Source organism: Pan troglodytes, chromosome 1 (genome assembly GCF_028858775.2).
Source record: "Pan troglodytes isolate AG18354 chromosome 1, NHGRI_mPanTro3-v2.0_pri, whole genome shotgun sequence".
In the NCBI taxonomy this organism is placed as follows: Eukaryota; Metazoa; Chordata; class Mammalia; order Primates; family Hominidae; genus Pan; species Pan troglodytes.
In genome coordinates, this window is record NC_072398.2 from 17,563,646 (window position 1) to 17,590,544 (window position 26,899).

The 26,899-nt window shown below is 41.8% G+C and overlaps 1 long non-coding RNA gene across 1 annotated transcript; it reads right to left on the bottom strand.

The window, feature by feature from the left end:
- Window positions 1–969: 969 nt before the first annotated feature.
- On the bottom strand, window positions 970–25,280 carry LOC107970634 (uncharacterized). Its single transcript, XR_001713318.4, has 3 exons — window positions 25,197–25,280; window positions 3,368–3,630; window positions 970–2,314 (listed from the first exon to the last, which is right to left on the bottom strand). It is a non-coding gene; the product is annotated as an uncharacterized LOC107970634 (long non-coding RNA).
- Between the last annotated feature and the right edge of the window lie 1,619 nt (window positions 25,281–26,899).

Sequence of the window (26,899 nt, forward strand, 5' to 3'; positions counted from 1 at the left end):
TTGAACCTGGGAGGCGGAGGTTGCAGTGAGCCGAGATCCCACCACTGCACTCCAGCCTGGTGACAGAGACAGACTCTGTCTCAAAAAAAAGCTCTAAAGATCCATTGCACAACAGTATGAATAAATTAATACTACCGACCTCTACACATAAGCATGGTAAATATGATGGGTGTTTTTTTTACCACATTTAAATGGAAATAAAATATTATCACTACCAAAAATTGTGTTTAAGAATATGGAAATCTCTTAGAAGTTTACTAATAATAACTCATGGACACTTACAACATGACAGACACTATTCTATACAATTTAAACTTGTTAAAGGTATTTCACCTTTACAATAACCTGATTTCATATCTATTTCTAGACGAGGTAACTGAGGCACAGAAGGTTAGAACTTACTCAAAATCTCAAACATAGTAAGTGGCCGAGCAGGGATTTGGGCCCAGGAAATCTGGGTATAGAGCCCATATTCCTACCCACAATCATATACTGTTCTCTCACTAGAGAAAATGGCATTTTCTGATGCCTGAGTACAAACTGTCACTCTCCATTCATATAATGAGACTTATACTTAGCAAATAAGTATGCTGTGTTTTCATGCATAATATTCTCTCCCCCTTCCCTTAATTTTATTCCCAGAGGAAGACGAGACGGGAGAAGGTGGGCTATGACAATCATGCTTTATATACAATCAGTGTTCCTTTTCATCTCCCCTTCTAAATTGTAAGCTGTTTGAGGGCAAATGTCATGCCTTATTCATTTTTGCATCCTGTCTGCCCAGAGACTTGTTGGAATGAATGATCTAAATTAAGATTCTGACTCTTGACAGGCTAGTTGATTTATCTGTCAAGTGTTCTGCAAATTCTCTGAGTATGGCAATGATAGATACTCAAGAAAATTCCCATCAAGTTACATAACTAGAGTTAAATAGGAAATATTCTCATTGAGAACAATAACAATGCTCAAACAATTCTGGGAAATTTAATTGTTTAAAGGAGATCTTTTCTTTAAAGAAATGTGAATGAATTGGGGAAAAGAAATCAGTCTTAAACTCAGGAAATAACATTAGACAACATGAAGACTCTCATTTGTTAATGCCTGGAAATAGGAAGTTGGTTCAGTTTCAAATACCATCAGATAGTGGCCATGCCAAAGGATGTTATCCTAGTGTTAGGCTAAATATATAATGTAAATAACCTTCCTTTTGCAGTGCATATTGTCTTAAAGCCACAATAGTGAGATAACTCATGGGAAACTGGCAGAGAGGCTGCAGGCTCCCGCTCTAGACCTGTGATCCCGAGATGCCTGCAACTTGTGGTCATCTTTACCTCCCAGTGATTAGCCTCCGCTAGAGACGTGGCACTCAAAATGCGTTTACATGGTCAAACAGCCAAAGCCATTAAGGAAGGGCACATTAATTTTACTCTGCCTAAAGACCTACCACTCAATGGTTTAAACCTGTTTCTGCCAGTTTACCACATGTAATATAGGAACAGCTAACCCCCCTAACTCAGAATCTCTCCAGTCAGAGATTTATTCACAATTCAATAGTTCACTGTGGGAGGACTGCTCTTCCCCTGGCTGCTCGGTTTTGAATAAGTAGACTTTGTTCTCTATCCGTGTCTACATTTACTCCAACTTCCACCGAGGAAGAGACACTCGCCCCCTCTCACTGTTTATCACCTTGGCCATATCACCTATCATTCCTAGGTGATAGGCACCAGCCCTCTCTTTCCATCTTTCACATTGATTGTCTCATGTGACCCTTGACACGTAACACTTTGTTACTCTCACAGCTCTCATATACAGGGGGACAACATGAGTGGCCATAATAATAGGTGGCAACCTTATTATCATTAGAAAGCTCAGCAATTTCAAGCCTCTTTTTCTGATTTTTAATCTTCTGGCCAACCTCTCTTCATTGGTTTTCTGACCCAATCCTCTCAGAGCTGATTTTTATGTTGTCTGATCAGCATAAATTCCTGGCTTGTGTCTTCTTAATGAGAGAGAGGGGACCTCCCTGTCCCCCAAAACTGATGCACATTGCAACCATCAGAAGCTTTTAAATGCCCCAATTCAACAGCCATATTAGAAGATCTCAGGAGGCTCTGCAGGCAGTTTCAAAGACAGCGTCTGTAAGCGGACCACTGTCCAAAGTCAGGAGTTCATCTCATTAATGAAGTGCTTGACGTTAAGCCACTCACATTTTTCCCATCTCGTCCATGTTCCTCATGTGTTACACAGTGAGTAAAGTAATCGTGTGCTTTAATCTTCTCTTGTAGATGCTGTTAATGGTGAGGTCTCTGTAAGGCTATTCCAGGGGAAGAAAGATTCATGCCATTCAGCTAATTTGAAATTTGAATTCAAGAATTGATTAGGGGTTCTTTCTCCAATTAAATGTGTGTGTTTGGGGATACATCACTTAATTTTCTAGCTTCCTTCTTTGAAAACAAAGGGGAAACCAGATGAGTGGCTTTTAAATTTTTGTTTCATGGCTGGTTGCTAAAAATTTAAGAAAAAACAAGAAGGTGAGATATATAAGGACACTAACATTTTATTTTGCCAAGTAAATTTACTCTTTTTTTTTTTTTTTTTTTTAAGATAGAGTTTTGCTCTTTTTTGCCCAGGCTGGAGTGCAATGGCTCAATCTCGGCTCACTGCAACCTCTACCTCCTGAGTTCAAGCAATTTTCCTGCTTCAGCCTCCCGAGTAGCTGGGATTACAGGCACATGCCACCATCCCCAGCTAATTTTGTATTTTTAGTAGAGACAGGGTTTCACCATGTTGGCCAGGCTGGTCTTGAACTCCTGACCTCAGGTGATCTGCCTGCCTCAGCCTCCCAAAGTGCTGGGATTACAGGCGTGAGCCACCGCACCCAGCCATACATTTCTTCTAAAAAAAAAACTTCTACCAACTACCATTGCCACCATTTCATATAGAAAAGCCTTCTTTTAACCTCAAAAAAATAATAAATATGTGATAGAAGCTAGGACAGTTCCTTAAAAAGAGTGAATTTTGCTTTCTCAAAAGCTCATTTATCCTGGTTTTTCCTTTCTTTTTTATTTTGTCCTGGCCGGTGAAACTTCCATAGTAGGTAGAACCAGTCCCCAGCTGTGGTCTTAGGGACCAAGTAATGAGACAGCCCCTGAGCTGAGGAAGCCAGAGAACTTCTCTTTTCCGTGTGATGCAGAGTTTGCAAAAATAAGCTCATGAATATTAGTAAGCTTTATGTTATGAGAATGTTTACCCGTTTTCAAGTATAAACCTGTTTGTAAGATTTTGAATTTCAGATTTGGCCTTTCAGAGGACACAATTGGAACATAGGCATAAGAACTAAACTACCAGTAGCCACAGAGGCACTCACCAAATATTTCTGAGTTGCTGGCATCCAGACACATAGTGGCAATGCCTTCCCAACCTCTCTGAAGCTGAGGATGGCCATGTGACTGGCTTTGGTCAGGGAAATGTGAGCAGAGGAGATATGCTTCCCATCTGGGCGGAAGCTTTAGAAGCCAGTGCTTGATTCATCACTCTTTTTCTGCCTCTATAGTATAAAAGTCTTCAGATGGAGCTTCTGTCAGCCTTGATCCCAAGAGCCTCTGTGAGTAGGATCTCGCCTGTAAACTTCTATAAAACATAAAACATGAACAAGAGAAAAGGAAGCATACATTGAATTAAGCTACTGAGACGTAGGTGTCTTTGTTGCCACCGGATAACCTATCTCATCTTGATTAGTCTACCAAAGTTCTCTCAGTTCTGAAAGCCTGTACATGAATGGCCACACGATGTCTCAGATCGTAAGTTGTGGAACTGGAGCTGCTTTCACCAACAATACTGTCGTCAACAGCACTCACGTTCTTCAATCATGCCGCCTCCCCCATATCCTAACTAAAGTGGTTCTAATATTGAGCAAGGCATTATTCCACAAATGAAATCCAAGGCTTGGCAATAGTCAGAGCACATGAGGGCAGGACCATGACAACATGGGGAAGAGAAGATTTCACATGGTAGAGCACTCCTTGGGGGATTTCCTTGCTCTAGGTTGGAATCAGAAGGTTAAAAGACTTCCAATCTGGTTTCAAAATGTTTTATGAGACTTAAAGAAATCTTAAAGGGGAAGAGGAGACTTTTCTTTCATTCATCAGGCATCTGGGACTATGGATACAATGGCTGGAGCTCTAGACGCCATCTTGAACCTTGAAGACAAAGCCACAGCTTAGGAATGGCAAAGCAAATAACTGGAATTAGTCTGGTTCCATGACAACTTTGTGGGGTTGCCATATCCCCCCTGGATTGCCTTCCTTTAGATTTCCTTTATGGGACAGAGAAAAATTGTTATCTTGTTTATGCCACCATTAGTTGTTTTTTCTTATATGAAGCCAAGCCTAAATCTAACTATTATATACCATTTTTTTTCATTATTTGAAAGATACTGTTTATCTCATTCTTTTAAAAATTTTTGGCTTTTTGGATTTTTACAATTTAAAATAATGTATATAATTTATTTTAAAAGAAATATGAGGGCTGGGCATGGTGGCTCATGCCTGTAATCTCAGCACTTTGGGAGGCCGAGGTGGGTGGATCACCTGAGGTCCAGAGTTCGAGACCAGCCTGGCCAACATAGTGAAACCCCGTCTCTACTAAAAATACAAAAATTAGCTGGACGTGGTGGCAGACACCTGTAATCCCAGCTACTAGGAAGGCTGTGGCAGGAGAATTGCTTGAACCCGGGAGGCGGAGGTTGCAGTGAGCCAAGATCGTGCCACTGCACTCCAGCCTGGCAACAAGAGCAAAACTCCATCAAAAAAAAAAAAAAGACAGAGAAGAAAAGAAAAGAAAGAAAGAAAGAGAGAAAGAAAGAAAGAGAAAGAAAGGAAGAGAAAGAAAGAAAGAAAGAAAGAAAGAAAGAGAAAAGAAAGAATGTACTAAAGAGGCATATTCTTTTTATTAATGTGTGAACAGAGCATGGAGCCCACTGGTGTGAGGAACTGACCTTAGGGAGCCACGTGGATTCCAGGCTGCCCTCCTTCAGTGTCTGAGGCTCAGCTCTGATGCATAGGGGTGGGGAGGGTGGCTAAGGAATTTTTACTTTAATCATCTTGGTCAGGTTTTGAAGGCTTTTGTTACCTGACCCTCTCTTCACAATGGGTTGCCATCTCCAAGTCTTTGGCCTGAAACCTCTGAGAATATGATTACCACTTCCCTTCACCTTTTGCCTATTGAGAAAAGCAACCACTACTTCTTTTGCTCTGACTCCAGTCAGCTTTTTGCGCTTTCTCAAAGAACAATAAGTCATTACATCTCAACTAGCCTTCTAAACAGCCAGAGTTTGAACTGAAGTGTATGTATATGTGGTACATAAGGAAACTTAGGGGTCTGAAAGTACATCATGAAAATCTTGAGGCAATATTGAACAACTTCCTTTTTTAATCTCCAGGGATCTATTTAGCATCTGGGTTTTTAACCTTTCAATATATCATTTGATTGGTAGTTACCCGTTCCTGAGGCCACTCAGGTGAGGAGGCTCCAGAAAGGGTGTAGAAGAGGATGAGAATACATCCCTGAGGCCATGCTACAGCAGGTGAGAACAGAGACTGAAGACCAGTGATGACCACTGGAAATAGCTTACAATTCCACTGTGTTAGTCAGTTCTCATGCTGCTAATAAAGACATGTCCGAGACTAGGTAATTTATAAAGGAAAGAGGCTTAATTGACTCATAGTTCAGCATGGCTACGGAGGCCTCAGGAAACTTATGATCGTGATGAAAGGGGATGCAAACATGTTCTTCTTCACTTGGTGGCAGGAAAGAGAAGTGCAGAGTGAAGGTGAGAAAGCCCCTTATAAAACCATCAGATCTCGTGAGAACTCACTATCATGAGAACAGCATGGAGGTAACTGCCCCCACGATTCAATTACCTCCCACCGGGTCCCTCCCACCACACATGGGGATTAATGCAACTACAATTCAAGATGAGATTTGGGTGGGCACACAGCCAAATCATGTCATCCACCAAAGATATTCCTTGCTCCCAGGTCATCTTCCACCACCCATCTGCCGAGCTTTGCTTAGTGATTGACAGCCAACTTTATCACCAGCCTGCTTCCCATGGATTTGGAAAGGTCAATCTGCAGCTGCCTACCCCTCTATCAAAACAACTGAATGTGAATTCTAAAGCCAAATAGACATTCAAAAAAGTTATCTGTGCAAAATTCTTTCCATTCAGGCATATATGGCAAGAACGGACTCTAATGACATAATGCATTTGAACAGTTTCAGATGTAGCAACCCTCAATCATTGCTAGTTTCTATCTTCCCTTCCCCTATTCTGCTATTATTCATTTCACCACCCCAACTGAGAAATAAGATGATTTAGTCGAAGTTTGCATGAAGTATTATAAAGAGGTTTTATCATCTTGTCAGGAAGGCATTTTTTCCCATTCATTCTTCAAAGGAAGTCATTCTCCCTAACAATCAAAATCATCTATTTTCTTTGCCTGTCTTCCAGGAAATGACACTGAATGAGCTAACACTATTGGGGAACGAAGAGCACCGACAGCCCTTGAGGCTCTTGCAAAAGCACTTGCCCAATGAAATGTGCACTCACCCACAGCTCCAGCTGCCCCTCCTGCACAAGGTCAATGCCAGAAGCTCATCTGACTGGTTTGCCCCCAGGGCCCTTGAAACAGCAAAGCTGCACACCGTGATCAAACCATAGCCCTTCCCAGGAGACGCTGACTAAAGCACTTCACTCATTGAGAAGATTTTGTCCTAATCCAGAGGCTTTCCACCTTCCTGCTCATGAAGAGCTGATTTGGAACATCCCATGATTTGCTACAGATGATGGTTCTAGAAGTGCTGCCTGAGCACACCAAGACTATGTGTTGCTATTCTCATAGACATTAAATCCATGGTTTCATCTCTTTGGTTACTGTTGCCATCAACCAACCTATGCATTTAATTAGCACCTCCTGGATACACAAGCAGTGCTAGGCATTGCGGGGGATGCAAAAATTAGCTGGTTGCTTGGCGGCAAAGAGAAGGGAAAAGGGATGAATAGACAGACCGCAGGAGATTATTAGGGCAGTGAAATCATTCAGCAGGATACTGTAACAGTGGATACACGACATTATGCATTTGGCAAAACCCATTGAATGTACAACACAACGCGTGAACCCTAATGTAAACTATGGACCTCAGTTTATAGTAATGTATCAATATTGGCTCATCAGTTGTAAAAAATGTGCAACCCAATGCAAGATGTTAATAATAGAGGAAGCTGTGGAGAAGGGGAGGGAGTATACAGGAACCGTGTACTTTCTGTTCAGTTTTTCTGCAAACCTAAAACTGCTGTTAAAAATAGTCAACCCAGGAGGCGGAAGTTGTGGTGAGCCGAGATCGCACCATTGCACTCCAACCCAGGCAACAAGAGCCAAACTCCATCTCAAAAAAAAAAGTCTATTGGTCGGGCACGGGCACGGTGGTTCACGCCTGTAATCCCCACAGTTTGGGAGGCCAAGGCAGAAGGATCACTTGTGTCCAGGAGACCAGCCTAGGCAATATAAAGAGACTCTGTCTCTATAAAAAGAAAAAATAAAGTCTATCAATTCAAAAAAATAACAGACTACTTGAATAGATGAGACTGGCTCACATGTAACAGAGGATATGCAATAAGGCAGTAGGTAAGCAGGTCTGCAGTGGCATGGTTCAGGATCCCAGGTGCAATTATTTCTTCCACTTCCTGTGATTCCTCACATTTTAAATTTTAAGGCTGTGAACTTCACAGCAATAAGGACCAACTAAGAATAAGCCTATGAAATTGGCTTGCACACCATCAGCACTGTACATATCTAAATAAAGTCATAAATAAATAAATGTGTTCTTTTTAATCCTAACCTTGGAGAAATTGAGAAGAGAAAATGAAACACACATGAGACAGGTGATAAGGAGAACACACCTGCCAGTTTGAGAAGAGCCCTCAGCAGCATCGGCCATTTGGCAGTGGTGGCAAATGGAGTGAGCAGAGACTAAATATCTGCATTCCACTGGTGGCCATGATAGTAATAGAAAATGCGTAAGGCAAAAGTGTTCTCACAGGACCATACAGGGAAGTGAATCATCCTGGATCACACATGTCTGAGATCCTGAGCTTCACACCTTGGGTCAGATGTGTGTTGTCAGCTGAGAAACTGAGCTGCATTCTTGAGCATGAGCCAGACGCCTTGACAGATGGTAAGTACCTGCTCCTCCGGGCACCCATCATCTAAGCAGCCTGGCAGAAGGATCCCAGCTCCTTGTGCCCAGCTGGTAATCTTCTTATGTCCTGGGGCTTAAGGAGTGATAGCCCTTTGCAATTGTTCTTTCCAGGTAAAGCTTAAAGCTAAGAAGTCTGCTTTACATTTAATTGTTTATAGTAAGAAAGACAGATACGGATAGACAGACAAGCCAGGGATTGGAAAGGAAAACTGACAATATCTGATATTGCTTATTATTAGAGTTTCAAAGCATTTTCTCATCCATTCGCTCTTTTGATTATTACAACCAACATTTGGGAAAGCAGGAAGGAATCATTCCAATTTTATAATAAACCAAAGAAACTGAGATGCAGAGAGTTGCCCACAGCATGGCTAGTAACAGGCAGTGCATCCAACAGGACTGGATTGCCCAGCAAACTTTCTGCACCCAAATAAAATACAGGTTCTGCCTGCAGGAGTCTTGGCTCTTTGGGGAGTACACAGAGACACATTTTTTAAAGTTACTTAGAACTTCGGAGGAGGCAGAAAACCACTATGGGCTCAGGTGGTCTTTGTGAAAGAGGAGAGAAGACAGGGAGAGTCTCTCAGGCAAGAGGAAAATTGAGAGTCAAGCCACATGGCTTGTCTAAGAGAACCCCCAACCTGCAGCTGACAGCTCATCTTGGCGAGAATCCAGAGAAGGCGACTTCAGAGATGAAGGTGAAGGCCAGGTTGTGAAAGGCCTTTAATGCCAGGCTAACTAAGGGGTTGAGCTTTTTTCTCATCACCAAGAAGGAGCCATTAAAGATTCTGAAGCAGCGGGGAATCTGTACCAACTAGGCTTTCGGGGAAAGATGACCCTGAGGGAAAAGAGAGGCAGCAGGATGAGGAGCCCAGGTACGGGTTGGGAGGACTGGAAGTGGGAAGCAGGAGAGAGGTGGTGGGAAAGTGGAAGGGAGTTGGAGTGGAAGGAATTGAGAGGAAAGGACCACAGTGCAAGGCAGTATGAAGAAATAATGGCACCCCTAAAGTTAAGTTTGAGATTTGGGCTGGATGTGGTTGGAAGTCCCTAGCAAGTCATAAGAGATGATGGGCTGATGGTCAGGAGAAAGGTCAAGGACATTTATCTGTGTAGATATGATCATTGAAGCATTAGAAGGGATAAGAAGGTTGAATGGGAACGGAACACTGAAACTTGGGTCCTACTAACTTTAAGGAGTTGGATCAGAAAGGCAAGCAAGAAAAAGATGTAAGAGATGGGAAGAGAAGCAGAACAGAGGGAAGGCAGCACTCTCAAGAAGTCTTCCCAATCAGGCCCCTGGCTCCAATTGTGCCTGTTCCCTTCTTTACACCAACTTCCTCCCTGTGTCTAAGCTGGGTTCATGTCCCAGGTCCTGCCACACTCCAGAAGTGCAGTATCAAGTTAGAGACTTAGAGACATCTGCGGAAGTTTACTAGTCTTGTGACAATCCAGAGCAAAGTCATGAAAACCAGACAAAAATAGTTTCAAAAAGGAGATGTGGGACTGGGCACTGTGGCTTTGAGAGGTTGAGGCAGGAGGATTGCTTGAGGCGAAGAGTTCAAGAACAACCTGGACAATGTAGGAGACCCCATCTCTGCAAAAAATAAAAATAAAAACTAGCCTGGCTCAGTGGCATGTACCTGTGGTCTCAGCTACTCAGGAGGCTGAGATGGGAGAATTGCTCAAACCCAGAAGGTTAAGGCTTCAGTCAGCTGTGATCACGCCACTGCACTCCAGCCTGGGCAACAGAGCCAGACCCTGTCTCAAAAAAAAAAAAAAGTGGGTGAGGGGGGAGATATTGGGCAATAAGAACTGCAAAGACAGAACAAGTAGGAAGGCAAAAGAGAAGAGTTGCTTCAAGGGAGCTGTTTCAGGTAGAATTCCAGGAGCAGGCTGAAAAGGTGAAGGTGCTAAGGAGGATATGGATGGCACAGAAGCAAATGTCCAGCATACTCCCTACTCTTTCAAGAAGTTTTGCAGAGAAGGGAGGGAAAGTGTGGGGAGGAATTGCCAATGGAAAGCAAGAGAAAAAGAAGATTTTTTTTTTTTTCTGAGACGGAGTTTTGCTCTTATCGCCCAGGCTGGAGTACAGTGGCGTGATCTCTGCTCACTGCAACCTCCGCCTCCTGGGTTCAAGAGATTCTCCTACCTCAGCCTCCTGAGTAGCTGGGATTACAGGCGCCCACCATTATGTCCAGCTAATTTTTTTTTTTTTTTTTGGTAGAGACGGGGTTTCACCATGTTGGCCAGGCTGGTCTCAAGCTCCTGACCTCAGGTGATTCCCCTGCCTCGGCCTCCCAAAGTGCTGGGATTACAGGCGTGAGCCACTGCACCCAGACAAGAGAAGGTTCTTTCAGATACTGTAACATGGTTATAATTAGGCAGAGAGTCTCAGCCCTTCAGCTGATAAACAACTTCAGCAAAGTTTCAGGATACAAAATCAATGTACAAAAATCATTGGCATTCCTATAAACCAACAACAGTCAAGCTGAGAGCCAAATCAGAAAGGCAATCCCATTCAAAATTGCCACAAAAAAAAGAATAAAATACCTAGGTATACAGCTAACCAGGGAGGTGAGAGATCTCCAACACTGCTCAAAGAAATCAGAGAAGACACAAACAAATGGAAAAACATCCCATGCTCATGGATAGGAAAAATCAATATTATTAAAATGGCCATACAATCCAAAGCAACATACAGATTCAATGCTATTCTTATCAAACTACCAATGACATTCTTCACAGAACTAGAAAAAAGAAACTACTTTAAAATTAATATGGGGTCAGGCACAGTGCCCGATGCCTGTAATCCCAGCACTTTGGGAGGCTGAGGTAGGTGCATCACCTGAGGTCAGGAGCTCGAGACCAGCCTGGACAATATGGTGAAACCCCATCTCTACTAAAATTACAAAAATTAGCTGGGTATGGTGGCATGCACCTGTAATCCCAGCTACTTGAGAGGCTGAGGCAGGAGAATCGCTTGAAACCAGGAGGCAGAAGTTGCAGTGAGCCAAGATTGTGACACTGCATTCCAGCCTGGGCAACAGAGTGAGACTCCAAAATAATAATAATAATAATAATAATAATAATAATAATATGGAACCAAAAAAGAGCCTGAATAGCCAAGGCAATCCTAAGCAAAAAGAACAAAGCCGGAGAAATTATGCTTCCTGACTTCGAACTATACTACAGGGTTACAGTAACCAAAACAGCATGGTACTGGTACAAAAACAGGCACATAGATCAATAGACCAAAATAGAGAGCCCAGAAATAATGCTGCATGCCTACAACCACCTGATCTTCAACAAACTAGACAAAGACAAGCAATGGGGAAAAGACTTCCTATTCAATAAATGGTGCTGGGATAACTGGCTAGCCACATGTAGAAGATTGAAGCTGGACCCCTTCCTTACACCATATACAAAATCAATTCACAATGGATTAAAGACTTAAATGTAAAACCCAAAACTATAAAAATCCCACAAGATAACCTAGGCAATACCCTTCAGGACATAAGAATGGGCAGAGAGGCTGGGCACGATGGCTCACGCCTGTAATCCCAACACTTTGGGAGGCTGAGGCAGGTGGACTGCCTGAGCTCAGGAGTTTGAGACCAGCCTGGACAACATGGTGAAACCCCGTCCCTACTAAAATACAAAAAATTAGCTGGGTGTGGCAGTGTGCTCCTGTAGTCTGAGCTTCTCTGGAGGCTGAGGCAGGAGAATTGCTTGAACCCAGGAGGCGGAGGTTGCAGTGAGCCAAGATCGTGCCACTGCACTCCAGCCTGGGCGATAGAGCGAGACTTTGTCGGCAAAAAAAAAAAAGAATGGGCAAAGATTTCATGACAAAGACACGAAAAGCAATCGCAACAAAGGCAAAAATTGACAAGTGGTATCTAATTAAACTTAAGAGCTTCTGCACAGCAAGAGAATCTACCAACAGAGTAAACAGACAACATACACAATGGGAAAAAATACTGGCAAACTATGCATCTGACAACAGTCTAATATCCAGCATCTATAAGGAACTTAAATTTGCAAGAGAAAAACAAACAACCCCTTTAAAAAGTGAGCAAAGGACATCAACAGACACTTTTCAAAAGAAAACATACATGCAGCCAACAAGCATATGAAAGAAAGCTCAATGCCACCAATCATTAGAGAAATGCAAATTCAAACCACAGTGAGATACCACCTCACACCAGTTAGAATGGTTATTATTAAAAAGTCAGAAAATAACAGATGCTGCTAGGCTGCAGAGAAAAGGGAACATTTATACACTGTTGGTGGGAGTGTCAATTAGTTCAACCATTATGGAAAGAAGTATGGCGATTCCTCAAAGAGCTAAAAGCAGAACTACCATTTGACGCAGCAATCCCATTACTGGGTGTATACCCAGAGGAATATAAATCATTCTGCCATAAAGACACATGCACGCGAATGTTCACTGCAGCACTATTCACAATAGCAAATACATGGAATCAACCTGAATACCCATCAATGACAGATTGAATAAAGCATATGTGGTACATACACACCATGGAATACTAAGCAGCCGTAAAAAAGAACAAGATCATGTCTTTTGCAGGAACATGGATGGAGCTAGAGGTCATTGTCCTTAGTAAAGTCACACAGGAACAGAAAACCAAATACCACATGTTGTCACTTATAAGCAGGAGCTAAATGACAAGAACTTATGAACACAAAGAAGGAAACAACAGACACTGGCGTCTACTTGAGGGTGGAGGGTGGGTGGGGGGAGAGGAGTAGAAAAGATAACTATTGGGTACTGGGCTTAATACCTGGGTGATCAAATAATCTGTACAACAAAACCCTGTGACATGAGTTTACCTATGTAACGAACTTTTACATGTAACCCTGAACCTAAAATAAAAGTTTAAAAAAAATGGAAAAGAGGGTAGTCATTACCAGGGTAGGCAGAGGGAGGAAAAAGCCCTAAGAGAAAGATCAGCAAGCTAAGGAAGAGGAGGAGGTGTGCAGGCTGGGAGTTGAGCCCCACTGCGCTCCTCCTTTATAGGGTAGCAGCAGGATGCAGGAGAGATATCAGCCTCCCAAGCATCACTTCTCAGGAATGCAGCGGAGCTAGCCCCGCTAACTGCAATACTATGACACGGATTCTGAAAGGGCATTCCTCTTATAATTAGATAGCTAGGTACTGGGAGGCAAATAAAAATCATAATAAAAGCCAACAGTAATGAGTTTACCGGCCAGACACGGTGGTTTATATTTTAATCCCCGCATTTCAGGAAACCAAGATGAGGCGGGAGGATCGCTTGAGCCCAGGAGTTTGAGACAACCCTGGGCAACATAACGAGACTCTGCCAAAAAATTAAAATCAACGAAACTAGCCAGGTATGGTGCCAGCACCTGTAGTCCCAGCTACTCGGGAGGCTGAGATGGGAGGATCACTTGAGCCCAGGAGTTCGAGGCTGCAGTGAGCTGTGATAGCACCACTGCACTCCTGCCTAGGAGACAGAGTGAGACCCTGTCTCAAAAAAATTTTTAAACATTTTTTAAAATTAAGAGCTTATCTATTGTCTGTTACCATTATGCCAAGGGCTTCACTTTGACCATTTTTTTCAGTTCTCAAAAGAATGCTACAGATTTAGTAGTGATGCAATTACCCCCATTTCACAAATGGGGAAACTGAAGCTTTAAAGAGGTTAAATACCATGCCTATGTCTAGGATGTAAGCAATGGAGCTGGACATCTTGGGGACTCCAGGACCTATGGTCCTAACCATGGTTCTTGGGATGGCTTACTGCCTCCCAGGGTGAGCTGGAGTAACTGGAGTGAGTGGACCCAGACAGGACAATTAAGCATTCCTAAAAGTGGAGCGTTTAGTACGTGCAGTGTCTTGGTGCAGCATGAAGGCCAGAGAAGATGCAATGAGATAGATTAGTGTCAGGTCCTAGTTGACTGAATGGCATTTTGATCCAATATTTTAAAAATCCCTGGATTCTGTTATAGGGGCTCCTCACTTTAAGGAAATCTGATATTCAAAATCCAAACTTAAGTAGGAATAACAGCTTGTTCATTGAGCAGCTACTGTGCGCCTTGGCATCACACCAGGAGTTTTCTAAACATGACCTCGCAACTGCACAATTCTGCCAGGCGAAATTATTAGCCATATTCCCAAGCCAGGCACTATGAGCTGAGTTGTGACTTCCAAAATTCAAGTGCTGAAGCCCTAAGCCCCAGTGCTTCTGAATGTGACCGTATTTAGAAATAGGATCTTTAAGGAGGTAATTGGGTTAAAATGAGGTCATTAAGGGTGGACCCTAATCTAATATGATTGATATTCGTATACGAAGAGGAGATGAGGCCACAGACACAGGACACAGACACACCCTGAGGGGTGACCACGTGAGGGCACATCAAGACAGCAGCTGCCTGCAAACCAAGAGAAGCGGTCTCATAGGAAACCAACCCAGCCAACACGTTGATCTCAGACTTCCAGCCTCCAGAACTGTGAGACAATACATTTCTGCTGTTTAAGCCACAGTCTGTGGTACTTTGCTATGGCAGTCCTAGCAAACTAATGCACCAAGGAATCGAGTCTGAAAGTCTAGTTTTTGTCCAAAATCACGGAGACTGTGTCAGAGCTAAGAATGCAGTCTGTGCTACTGCAAAACTTACACAACAGAAGGGCCCTCTCCTGTACCAAAAGGTTTGCTCCAGGCTTCTGAGTATCAGCTACACTGTTTCATCAAAACACAATTCATTTGACAAAAGCCACTTGCCCTTCTGGCAAAAGAGATCTCAAGCAAAGAAAATTCTACTGATTTCACTCATGCCCCCTTGTAGATGGTGATGTTTCTATAATGAAGCATTTAAAGATTCTGATCCCATGTCAGAAAATCTGGATGGACTGTTATATATGAGAGAAAAACTACGTTTGCATATTGATCAATGAATGAAAACAACCTGAGAAATGGAAACCATTTGAGTTGGTGAAGTAGGAGCAAATGAAGTAAATTTTTAAGTAATGTTTATTTCCCATGTTATATAAGGTTATCTGAAAAACAAACATTTAAAATTTTTCCTTTTAAACTTTTTTCACATTCATATTTAATACTCCTTTTGCACTAATTGCCAGAAATTAGCACCCCTCAAAACGTGTGTGTGTGTGTGTGTGTGTGTGTATATATATATATGTATATTTTAGATTGAGTCTCACTTTGTCGCCCAGGCTGGAGTGCAGTGGCGAGATCTCTGCTCACTGCAACCTCTGCCTCCCCAGTTCAAGCAATTCTCCTGCTTCAGCCCCCCGAATAGCTGGGATTACAGGCACGCACCACCATCCCTGGCTAATTTTTTGTATTTTTAGTAGAGATGGGGTTTCACCATGTTGGCCAGGCTGGTCTCGAACTCCTGACCTCAGGTGATCTGCCAGCCTTGGCCTCCCAAAGTGCTAGGATTACAGGCATGAGCCACCTTGCCCGGCTCTATTTATATTTTTAAAAGACCTTTATAAATTAAAAAACTTAAAATATATATTATAAAAGTATCATACACATGTGACAATAAAAATTCAAATAGAATTTTAAAAATTCAAATAGGACTGAAGGGAACAAACTAAAATATAAGTGGTTGCCCAAGAACCATCTTTAAGCATCTCTGGGTTTTAGTTCTTGCAATGATTACTTCTCTTTGTGACACTGTGTTATTTTGATCTTGACATTTTTAAAGAAAACATGGATTGACAGATACAAATGTCTTTGCATATGTCAAAATACTTTTAAAAATAAATAAAGGGGAAAAGAGCCTCTCAGAAATGGCCACTAGGTGGTAGAAGTTGACTAAAAACTGCTTTATTCGGTAGAGCCATCTCGATTGCTGCCCGCGACTTTTTTCCTCTAGGGAGAAGGGGTTTCTTCAGGGTCTTCTCCTGAGATATCCAACATCTCCTCCTCGAGCCCCTTTGCTTAGAATGCCCTGTAGCCATTTTAGACTGCACACAAATGGAGATAACACAAGCAACTTCTCACCTTCCAGAGGGCAGGACAAGATGAAGAAGGAAGATCTTCAAAAGTGAAAGGTTAAGAAAGACAAGTACACACCCATACACACACCAGTCCTACCAAGGCAATGGTGACAGCAGGAAGAGATGGCTGCTCTTCCTCCAGAGCAGCTGTGATGCAGACCCACCTGTCACCCAAGAAGGAGAAAAGTGAACAACAGCTTCTGCCCTAGTGGAGCCTGAATTAACTCATAAGTCGAAATCTCCAGAATCTCTTTGTGCTTTGGTCTGTGCTATTGTACTTAACACACGCTCAATAAAGACTTATTGATTTGACTTAATCTCAAAACCACATTTCTAAAGCACCAAAGGACTATCTTTTGATTCATTAGATGTTTCTTGAGCTCACACAAGTGCCTAAACAACAGGGGAAAAGGTCGTAAAGATAAATAAAATAAAAGCCTTCTGTATTTTTTTTTTTTTTTTTTGAGACGGAGTCTCACTCTGTCACCCAAGCTGGAGTGCGGTGGCGCGATCTCGGCTCGCTGCAAGCTCCGCCTCCGGGATTCACGCCATGCTCCTGCTTCAGCCTCCCGAGTAGCTGGGACTACGGGAGCCCGCCACCACACCCGGCTAATTTTTTGTATTTTTAATAGAGACAGGGTTTCACCGTGTTAGCCAGGATGGTCTCGATCTCCTGACCTCCTGATCCGCCCGCCTCGGCCTCCCAAAGTGCTGGGATTACAGGCGTGAGTCACCACGCCCGGCCAGGCTTCTGTATATTTTTCTATATGGCCAAAATGTTTAATGATTCTAAAAACTGAGAACAAACACAAGCAAACAAGTCAAAGGAAGAAAATGTTTAAATAAGAAAAATAAATGGGCCGGGCATGGTGGCTCACGCCTTAATTCCAGCACTTTGAGAGGCCGAGATGGTCGGACTGCTTGAGGTCAGGAGTGCTTGAGGAGGTCAGCCTGGCCAACATGGTGGAACCCCTGTCTCTACTAAAAATACAAAAATTAGCTGGGCATGATTAGCACCTGTAATCCCAGTTACTCAGGAGGCTGAGGCAGGAGAATCGCTTGAACCCGGGAGGCGGAGGTTGCAGTGAGCAGCAGCACTGAACTCCAGCCTGGGTGACAGAGCTAGACTTGTCTCAAAAAAAAAAAAAAAAAGAAAAAAAGAAAAGAAAAGAAAAATAAATATCAATAACCCCTTCACACAAGAATTTTATTCCTAGAAATTTATCCTTAGAAAATATGTCAATAGAGGCAAAAACTACCAAAGTGAAACTATAAATCTAAATAGCCAATGATTAATAGTTAATTGTAACATTAGTTTACTAGATCATTATCTATCCTTACAATCATTTTGAAGACTATGAAAAAATGAGTCATGCATAATAAGTTTACAGGTTTTTTTAGACATGAATATAACTAAAAGGCAAGCAGACTAAGCAGAATAATGTGTCTTCATAACAGTATGCCAATAGTAAGATCCAGAAATTGACTGAAGCACTGTGTTTTCATAAGAAGTACTAAGGATTCAATCTCCCAGCCCATGGCCCACAAATGTGATATGGTTTCACGCTATGGTTATCTTTTGTTTATTATCTTTGTTTTACAGTTGCCATAGCAGTAAAATTTATTTTCAATAGAATTATTAAAGTTTTCTTTGCTAACTAAAGCTTATTTTTGTTTTGAAACCATTAGCAATGTAAATTTACTCCCAACTATGCCAAACACAATGTTTACATTTTGTATCAAATTTTAAGCCTGTAATAAAATGTAGGCATTTATAACCATATAAATGTCCTTCTTCTTGGGCAAGATGAGGGGTTTATTTACCATGGCAGAGTCCAGGTTCTTTTGGCAGTCGTGGGATAGACTATGCCATCCCAAGGATAAAATCAGCTATTTATGCCAATGTTTACATGGGAGAATGAGTGACACTTAAATTCATGCTCTTAAAAAAAAGAAAAAGTGATCCTCTTCTGGATGTTATTTGCGTAGATTTTGGCAAGGAAAAACTGAGCTTCCTTGGGCTAGGTCCAGAACCTGCAATCCCAGGACCTCTGCGAAGACCTAAGGGCAGCAGAGGTTGATTAAGCCCAGCAGAGAGATCTATTTCCTGGCTGATTCACAGACATAGGCTTCTAAGTCCTACAAAGTCTCACAGTGTGCAGAGGAGGAAAAGGAGACAAGTTCTGTTGAGAAGAAAGCTAAGGGGTTCTCCATACCTTTCCCATTAGGCTGGAGGACTGACATTGACATCATTAGACCAGCAACTTTATGACCACTGAGTTCCCAAATCTTTAACTTCAGCCTATACATTTCCCCCTAAACGCTTTTTGCTCTAAAATCAAGAGAAATGTATATAATGTGTCTGATTCAGTGGTGCTTTCATATATATGCCATATGTATTATATACCTTTCTCAAATATGTATGTGTACATACATTTGTGTACATATAATATATATATTCATATTTATATAAAAGCTATTTAACTGCTTTAAAAGGATGAGATAGCCCACCAGAAGTTTTGTGATTATGATAAAGTGGAATTAAGTCAAACTTTGGTCTTTCAAAATAATAGACAATCAATAACCTGAAATTAATAACTTTTCATTTACACCTATACCAAAATAACATATTCATAAATATAATGAAAAAGACAAGAATGTATAAACTGTGTGTGTATATGTGTACATACATGTGTGTTTGCATGCACACCCACTAAGAATATGTAAACTGGGTGGGAAATTAGTCTTAAAAGAAAAAAATTTTTAATTTGAAGGAAAATGTAAACTCAAAAAACAATACATATTATTATTATACATTCCCTCTGATAAAGCCTAGAAATCAGTTTAATAAAGGAATATATTGAAAGAGATGTTTAGTACAGTATTTTAAAGCTTGTTTAAGACAGCAAATTCTTTGCAAATGGGAATTAGAAGCTAGGTGCCTATTTCCAGGAAAGAGAGTTCTGTATTGAAAAAAACAAAGGACGTATGTGCAAATAAATAATCACTTCCATTAAATTGAGGGGTCAGAGACCAGCTTGGCAGCTGCAACAAAGAAAAATTTGTCATCAAAACTCTTTGGCCCTTCATTCCTAAAATAAATTTGGAGCTAATTAGCTTTCAAGACTTTTCCGGGTTTTTTTCCACAGTGACAAGACAAAGAAACAGACTTAAGATAAAAACCAGATGTCAAAGTTTACTGGTCATTTGTTCATGTACATTATATATTTATATGTCTATGTCACTGTTAAAGTTGCGGTTTGGCAAAGTTGCAAACACAGTAGGTGAAATAAACTTCGTGGGCCTTATTCTGATTGTGATTTGCCTTTCAGCGTGGAAGGTGCCATGTGCTAGCATGGCTGAATTCCTCCTGGTCTGAAATGCATTTTACTACTCTGTTAAATGTTGCTTAGTACAGCTGCCTTTGGCTGCTCTTACAATATAAAACAATTCTGTAAAGACTTCCAGAAATCATAGAGAGCATATAAATTACATCAGCTCTTTTCCATCGGTATTAGATCTGCCTACAGTGATGACACTGTTTCCTGTCAAATGGTGAATCTGGGCTACTCAGTACTTGCTTGGAGAATACAAGAGGAAAATATAGCTATATTTTTCCCATACGGATATCAGTGAAAACCCAGGAAAAGGAGAAATGAAAAGATAAGCAGGACACATTCAAGTTTTTCAAGGACCTCTGTTTAATTTCTGCAGGATCCTGAACCCATGTCTATCTTTGGTTACTAAATAATAAATGTTAAGCTCCATGACAAGTAAATGCGTTTACAACAAGAGGTCTCTATGCAACTAAGAGCCATGGTCAGCAGCTGATTCAAGATCCCAAAATACTATACTAGAGAGGTCCTTGAGAAGGTGCCGGATGGAAGGAAAGGGTAGATAAAATGCATTTGAATAAATGAATTTACATTTGAATAAATATTTTTACTACAGGCTCTAGAACTTTCTTTACTTACAATTTTAAATGAGATGTGGCTGAAGGCACAATAGGACAATTCTCCTACTAAATGGTTTGTACCTCCAGGTTTCTATACAAATAGTTCTTCCCTCAAAAAACCGGCTAGGTTTCTGAGTGTTTCTCTGTTAGGGTAAATATGGTATACCATAGTGTTTGACTTACATTTCATGGAGTCATCTAGGACACAGAGTTTTTTTTACTTTTTTGTTGTTGTTCAATTATCTGTCTCCTCATAGGATCTACTTTAGAGTTCCAAATCTACCAAGTCTACAAATACGAAATTTGATCCAGTCAACTGGCATCCATTTTCCTTTTTTTTTTTTTTTTTTTTTTTTTTGAGACAGAGTCTCGCTCTGTCGCCAAGGCTGGAGTGCAGTGGCGCGATCTCGGCTCACTACAAGCTCCGCCTCCCGGGTTCACACCATTCTCCTGTCTCAGCCTCCCGAGTAGCTGGGACTACAGGCGCCCGCCACCACGCCCGGCTAATTTTTTGTATTTTTAGTAGAGACGGGGTTTCACCGTGTTAGCCAGGATGGTCTCCATCTCCTGACCTCGTGATCTGCCCGCCTTGGCCTCCCGAAGTGCTGGGATTACAGGCATGAGCCACTGCTCCTGGCCCCATTTTCCTAACAGTTTTCATGGGAAAAGGCGTTATAATTTCCTTCTGTAGTTTCTCGAAATGTTATAGAGCACACTCACAGACAAGGCATTCTTGAGCATATACAAGACTTTAGACGAACTTTCCCACACACCAAATTTCTAGCTCATTTTTCTAAACTCAGAAGAAATAGAAAAATTGTTATATCTTTCATTGGACTGCTTTTTCTGTTACTGGGGTTTATTTGCAGTGATCACAGTTAGGGGTTGGTTGGTGAGATAGTTTGGATATTTGTCCCCACCCAAATCTCAGGTTGAAACAGTAATACCCAATGTTGGAGGTGGGGCCTGCTAGGGGTATTTGGATCACAGGGGCAGATCCCTCATGAATGGCTTGGGCCATCACCTTGGTGATAAGTGAGCTCTCACTCAGTTCACACGTGATCTGGTTGCTTAAAATTGTGTGGCACCTCCCTACCCCAACTTGCTCCTGCTTTCACCGTGTGATGTACCTGCTCCCCTTCGCCTTCTGCCATGATTGAAAGCTTCCTGAGGACTCCCTAGACGCCAAGCAGGTGCTGGTGCCATGCTTCCTGTGCAGCCTGTAGAGCCGCGAGCCAATTAAACCTCTTTTCTTCATAAATTACCCAGTCTCAGGTATTTCTTTATTGCAATGCAAGAATGGCCTAATACAGTGGGTTTTTGGTGGGCAGGAAGGAAATGAGTGACAGCTTCATTTCCAAATACAACAGTCCCCGCTTATCTGCAGTTTCACTGTCCATGGTTTTTAGTTTACCCTTGGTACAGTGCAACAAAGCATTCTGAGAGAGAAGGAGGCCGCATTCACATAACTTTTATTAAAGTATACTGCTATAATTCTATTTCATTATTAGCTATTGTTGTTCATTTCTTACTGTGCCTGACTTATAAATTAAACTTTATCATAGGTATGTAGAGGGAAAAACAGTATGTCTAGTGTTGTTCAGTAGTATTTAAGGTTTCAGCCATCCATTGGGGTCTTGAAACATATCAATACCCCATGGATAAGGGAGGCTGCTATAGCTTCAGAGCAGACACTTCTTTTATGTCAATCCAGTGCACAATTACCCCTTTTCTCCAAGGTCTGTCCCCACACACCCACTAGCTGAGTTCCTAGCAGCCCTTCTATATTAAGAGACCTATGTCCCTAACCCAGCTGTTTCTTGGGGACTATGGAATTGTGATCTCTGTGTTTGGCTGAAACTACAGTGATATAATCTTGGAAGAAAAGAATGAAGCAGATGAGGCCTGGGAATTCCTGATGGCTTCTTGCTTCCTGGGTCTTGGCCCTCAGGAATGCAGATATCCTTCACCAGCATCCTTCTAATAACTCCCTTTTTGAGTAAAATAATTCCAAATGGTTTCTATGCGAACATTGACTAAGAAAGACTATATTTGTGCCAACATATTAAATGATTCATTTTGTAAGGACTATTTCATGTACAATGCAAATAAAGAAAGGAGGCTCAAATATTAATAGAAGAGTATTTAACAATTTTTAAAGGTATAAATGTAGAATTTATTCCTTCCACCCTCACTCCCCAAATAAATAGCCCAGTGCTGATATATTAATCTTCATAATAACATTGTCACATGGCAAGAGACATATTTCTTTCCCCCCACCACCGTCTGTTAAGAAGACTGAGACTCGGGGAGGGAAAGCATTAGGAAAAATAGCTAATGGATGCTGGGTTCAATACCTAGGTGATGGGTTGATCTGTGCAGCAAACCACCATGGCACATGTTTACCTATGTAACAACTCTACACATCCTGCGCATGTACCCCAGAACTTAAAATAAAAATTTAAATTAAAAAAAAGAAGAGGCCGGGCGCAGGGGCTCACACCTGTAATCCCAGCACTTTGGGAGGCCAAGGCAGGCGGATCACGAGGCCAAGGGATCAAGACTATCCTGGCCAACATGGTGAAACCCCATCTCTACTAAAAATACAAAAATTAGCTGGGCGTGGTGGCACACACCTGTAGTCCCAGCTACTCGGGAGGCTGAGGCAGGAGAATTGCTTGAACCCAGGAGGTGGAGGTTGCAGTGAGCCAAGATCGTGCCACTGCACTCCAGCCTGGCAACAAAGTAAGACTCCGTCTCAAAAACAAATAAATAAATAAAATTAATTAATTAAAATAAAATAAAGAAGACCACAGACTAGAACCCACGATTGCTGACTCGGTCCAGATTATTTCCATACACAAGTTAAAGCATGTGGACCACAAAAATAAAAGTCTTTACAAAGACACTGGGGAAAAAAGTGTTCATATGTAGAAAAAAATAAAGATATTCTGGGGGGAAAAAGGGCTGGGAGTACAATTTGTATATTGACTAAACCAGTTTTGTAGCAAAGCCAATAACTGTCTTTTATTTGTTTGTTTGTTTTTGTTTATTCTCCTGTGGTGCCTTCAAAATATAATTATGGAGATAATTTCCTCTATCCCTGAATGGATACTTGGGCAAATCTCATGACTTCTGCATTCACTCTTAGATAATGGCTGGTTCTACAGTGTTAAGATCATAAAATCAGCATTGGTTTAGTAACTTGTACAGGTTCAGTCCAAGATACTAACAAACCATTCAGTCCTCATTCAGAGTCTTTCTCTTCTTGGCTAAGTGAGGCCTAAAGACTGCCTGCTTTGGAGAAGAAGGTGTGGGCGTCTTCTCCTCTTCTGCATTCTCCCACTAGCTGCTGTTTGGAGCCCTTCCTGGGGAGAGGCAATGGATTCTACTTAGCTGGGTGGCCCCCTGCACTCTGGGCTTGACACAGTGAAAGCAAACTCTTACTTCCATGAAGCAATTTCATGGGCTTTTGTTTTCTTTTTAATTACCCAATTGCTGAGGCCTCTCACCTAATTCTCAGGCTTTGAACAAAACATTCCACCCCCCAGGCCGCTTTTCCCCACTGTGCACTCCACATGGCTTCATGCTGCTGCAGACTCCACCCTTCCCAGTGGCTCCCCAGGCAGCACTCACAAACTGCTCTCGCCAGCTCTCCCGCGGAGGGGCCTACTCTGGGGGACAGGAAATATTGAGAGACCTTGGCCTTGATATTCCAGAGGTAACAGCACGCTCCTGACCTCACTGCTGGTTGGTGAACCTGCCTCTTAGCCCCTCCATTTCCTAAGGTGTCAACCCCATTCTGAATGTGCCCCAACTTCAGCAAACACAAATCAAGCTCATGGACAATCCTACTGAAGCCCTTTCCCCAGCCACGAGCGGAGTGGAGGAGAAGAGGAGAGTCTGGAGACAAATACGCCTCCTCTGACTATACTGGAATCCCCCTCTTTTTCATTACTTTGTATGTGGTATTACATACAACATAAAACTTAGCATTTTTACCATTTTCAAATGTATAGCTCAGTTGTATTAACTATATTCACACTGCTGTGCAACTATAACCGCCGAACAATCTCTAAAATTCTTTTAATCCTCCCACACTGAAACTCTGCACCCAGAGTTTCTAACATGAACTCCCCCACCCCCGACTCCCAGTCCCTGGCACCTACCATTTGAAGTTCCTGTCTCTATGAATCTGACTGCTCTAGGAACCTCATGTAAGTGGAATCATACATTATTTCTTTTTATGACTGGCTTATTCTACTGAGTACAATATCCTCAAGGTTCATCCATGTTATAGCATGTGTCAGGATGGAATAATATTCCATTGTGTGGAGAGACCACACTTTGTTTTTTCATTCAACCATCAGTGGACACTTGAGATGCTTCTACCTTTCAGCTATTGTGAATAATGCTGCTCTGAACATGTGTGTACAAACATCTGTTCTCATCTCCTTATCCCTGACCCTTTCTAAGTTTTGCCCACGTGGGGTTCAGTCTTAACACTCATTTTTGTATTTGTGGTCCATTACACATTAGTGTCTCAACCGATATCACACAAAAAGAAACACATCTAACATTCTGTTAGGTCAAGACCCAAAGATAACCTTAGGCTCTATTCAAAGTCCTCTAACTTTTTTTTTTTTTTTTTTTTTGAGAGGGAGTCTCATTCTGTCTCCCAGGCTGGAGTGCAGTGGCACGATCTCAGCTCACTGCAACCTCCACCTCCCAGGTTCAGGCAATTCTTCTGCCTCAGCCTCCCAAGTACCTGGGACTACAGGCACGTGCCACCACGCCCGGCTAATTTTTGTATTATTAGTAGAGACAGGGTTTCACCATGGTGGCCATGCTGGTCTCGAACTCCTGGCCTCGTGATCTGGCCCCCCTTGCCCTCCCAAGGTGCTGGGATTACAGGCGTGAGCCACCGCGCCCAGCTGTAAAGTCCTCTAACTTTAAACACTGCACAGGTCTTACCTCTCTGGGGAGGTTTTCCTCTGGAGGCTCCTGTCTGCACTTCCTAGTTAAGGTTTTCGATATGGATTGGTCCCAGTCAGCTCCTCAAAAATACAACCAAATATTAACATAAAGTTACCATGTGACCCAGCAATTCCATTCCTTGATACACACCCAGAAGAAATGAAACTATGTCCACATAAAAACTTGTAGACAAACGTTTATAGCTAGCATAAAACTCATGACAGCTGAAAAGTGGACACAATCCAAACGTCTTTCCACTGATGAATGGATACTCAAAACTGTGGCATATCCATTCAGTGAAATACTATTTAGCCATAAAAACAATGAAGTACTGATACAGCTACAATATAAATGAACCTCATATTAAGTGAAGGGCCTACTCTGGGGGACAGGAAATATTGAGAGACCTTGGCCTTGATATTCCAGAGGTAACAACAGCACGCTTCTGACCCCACTGCTGGTTGGTGAACCTGCCTCTTAGCCCTTCCACTTCCTAAGGTGTCAACCCCATTCTGAATGTGCCCCAACTTCAGCAAACACAAATCAAGCCAAACACACAAAAGTGAAGGAGGCCAAACACACAAAAACATACATATTGTATGATTCCATTTATATAAAATGTTCAAAAAAGGCAAATCCATGGGGACAGGAAGTAGATTATTGGTTGCCTAAGGCTGAGGGGAGGGAATGGAGAGTGACAGCAAATGGACACACGGTTTCTTTCCAGGGTGAAGGAAATAAAGGTTCTAAACTTAGATTGTAGTGATGATTGCACAATTCTGTAAGTTTACTAAAAATCATTGAATTATACATCTAAAATGGGTGAATTTCATGATATATAAATTACACCTGAAAAAACTTTTTTTAAAAATATAACTCAAATATTTAACAAGTATAATTCATGACATCAAAATACAGTCAGTTACTGCATAGAATCAAAGGCAAGAACTTTCTTTTATTTATTTATTTATTTATTTATTTATTTATTATACTTTAAGTTTTAGGGTACATGTGCACAATGTGCAGGTTAGTTACATATGTATGTATACATGTGCCATGCTGGTGTGCCGCACCCACCAACTCGTCATCTAGCATTAGGTATATCTCCCAATGCTATCCCTCCCCCTCCCCCCACCCCACAACAGACCCCAGAGTGTGATGTTCCCCTTCCTGTGTCCATGTGTTCTCATTGTTCAATTCCCACCTACCCACCTATGAGTGAGAATATGCGGTGTTTGGTTTTTTGTTCTTGCGATAGTTTACTGAGAATGATGATTTCCAATTTCATCCATGTCCCTACAAAGGACATGAACTCATCGTTTTTTATGGCTGCATAGTATTCCATGGTGTATATGTGCCACATTTTCTTAATTCAGTCTATCACTGATGGACATTTGGGTTGGTTCCAAGTCTTTGCTATTCTGAATAATGCCGCAATAAACATACATGTGCATGTGTCTTTATAGCAGTGTGATTTATAGTCCTTTGGGTACATACCCAGTAATGGGATGGCTGGGTCAAATGGTAGTTCTAGTTCTAGATCCCTGAGGAATTGCCACACTGACTTCCACAATGGTTGAACTAGTTTACAGTCCCAACAACAGTGTAAAAGTGTTCCTATTTCTCCACATCCTCTCCAGCACCTGTTGTTTCCTGACTTTCTAATGATTGCCATTCTAACTGGTGTGAGATGGTATCTC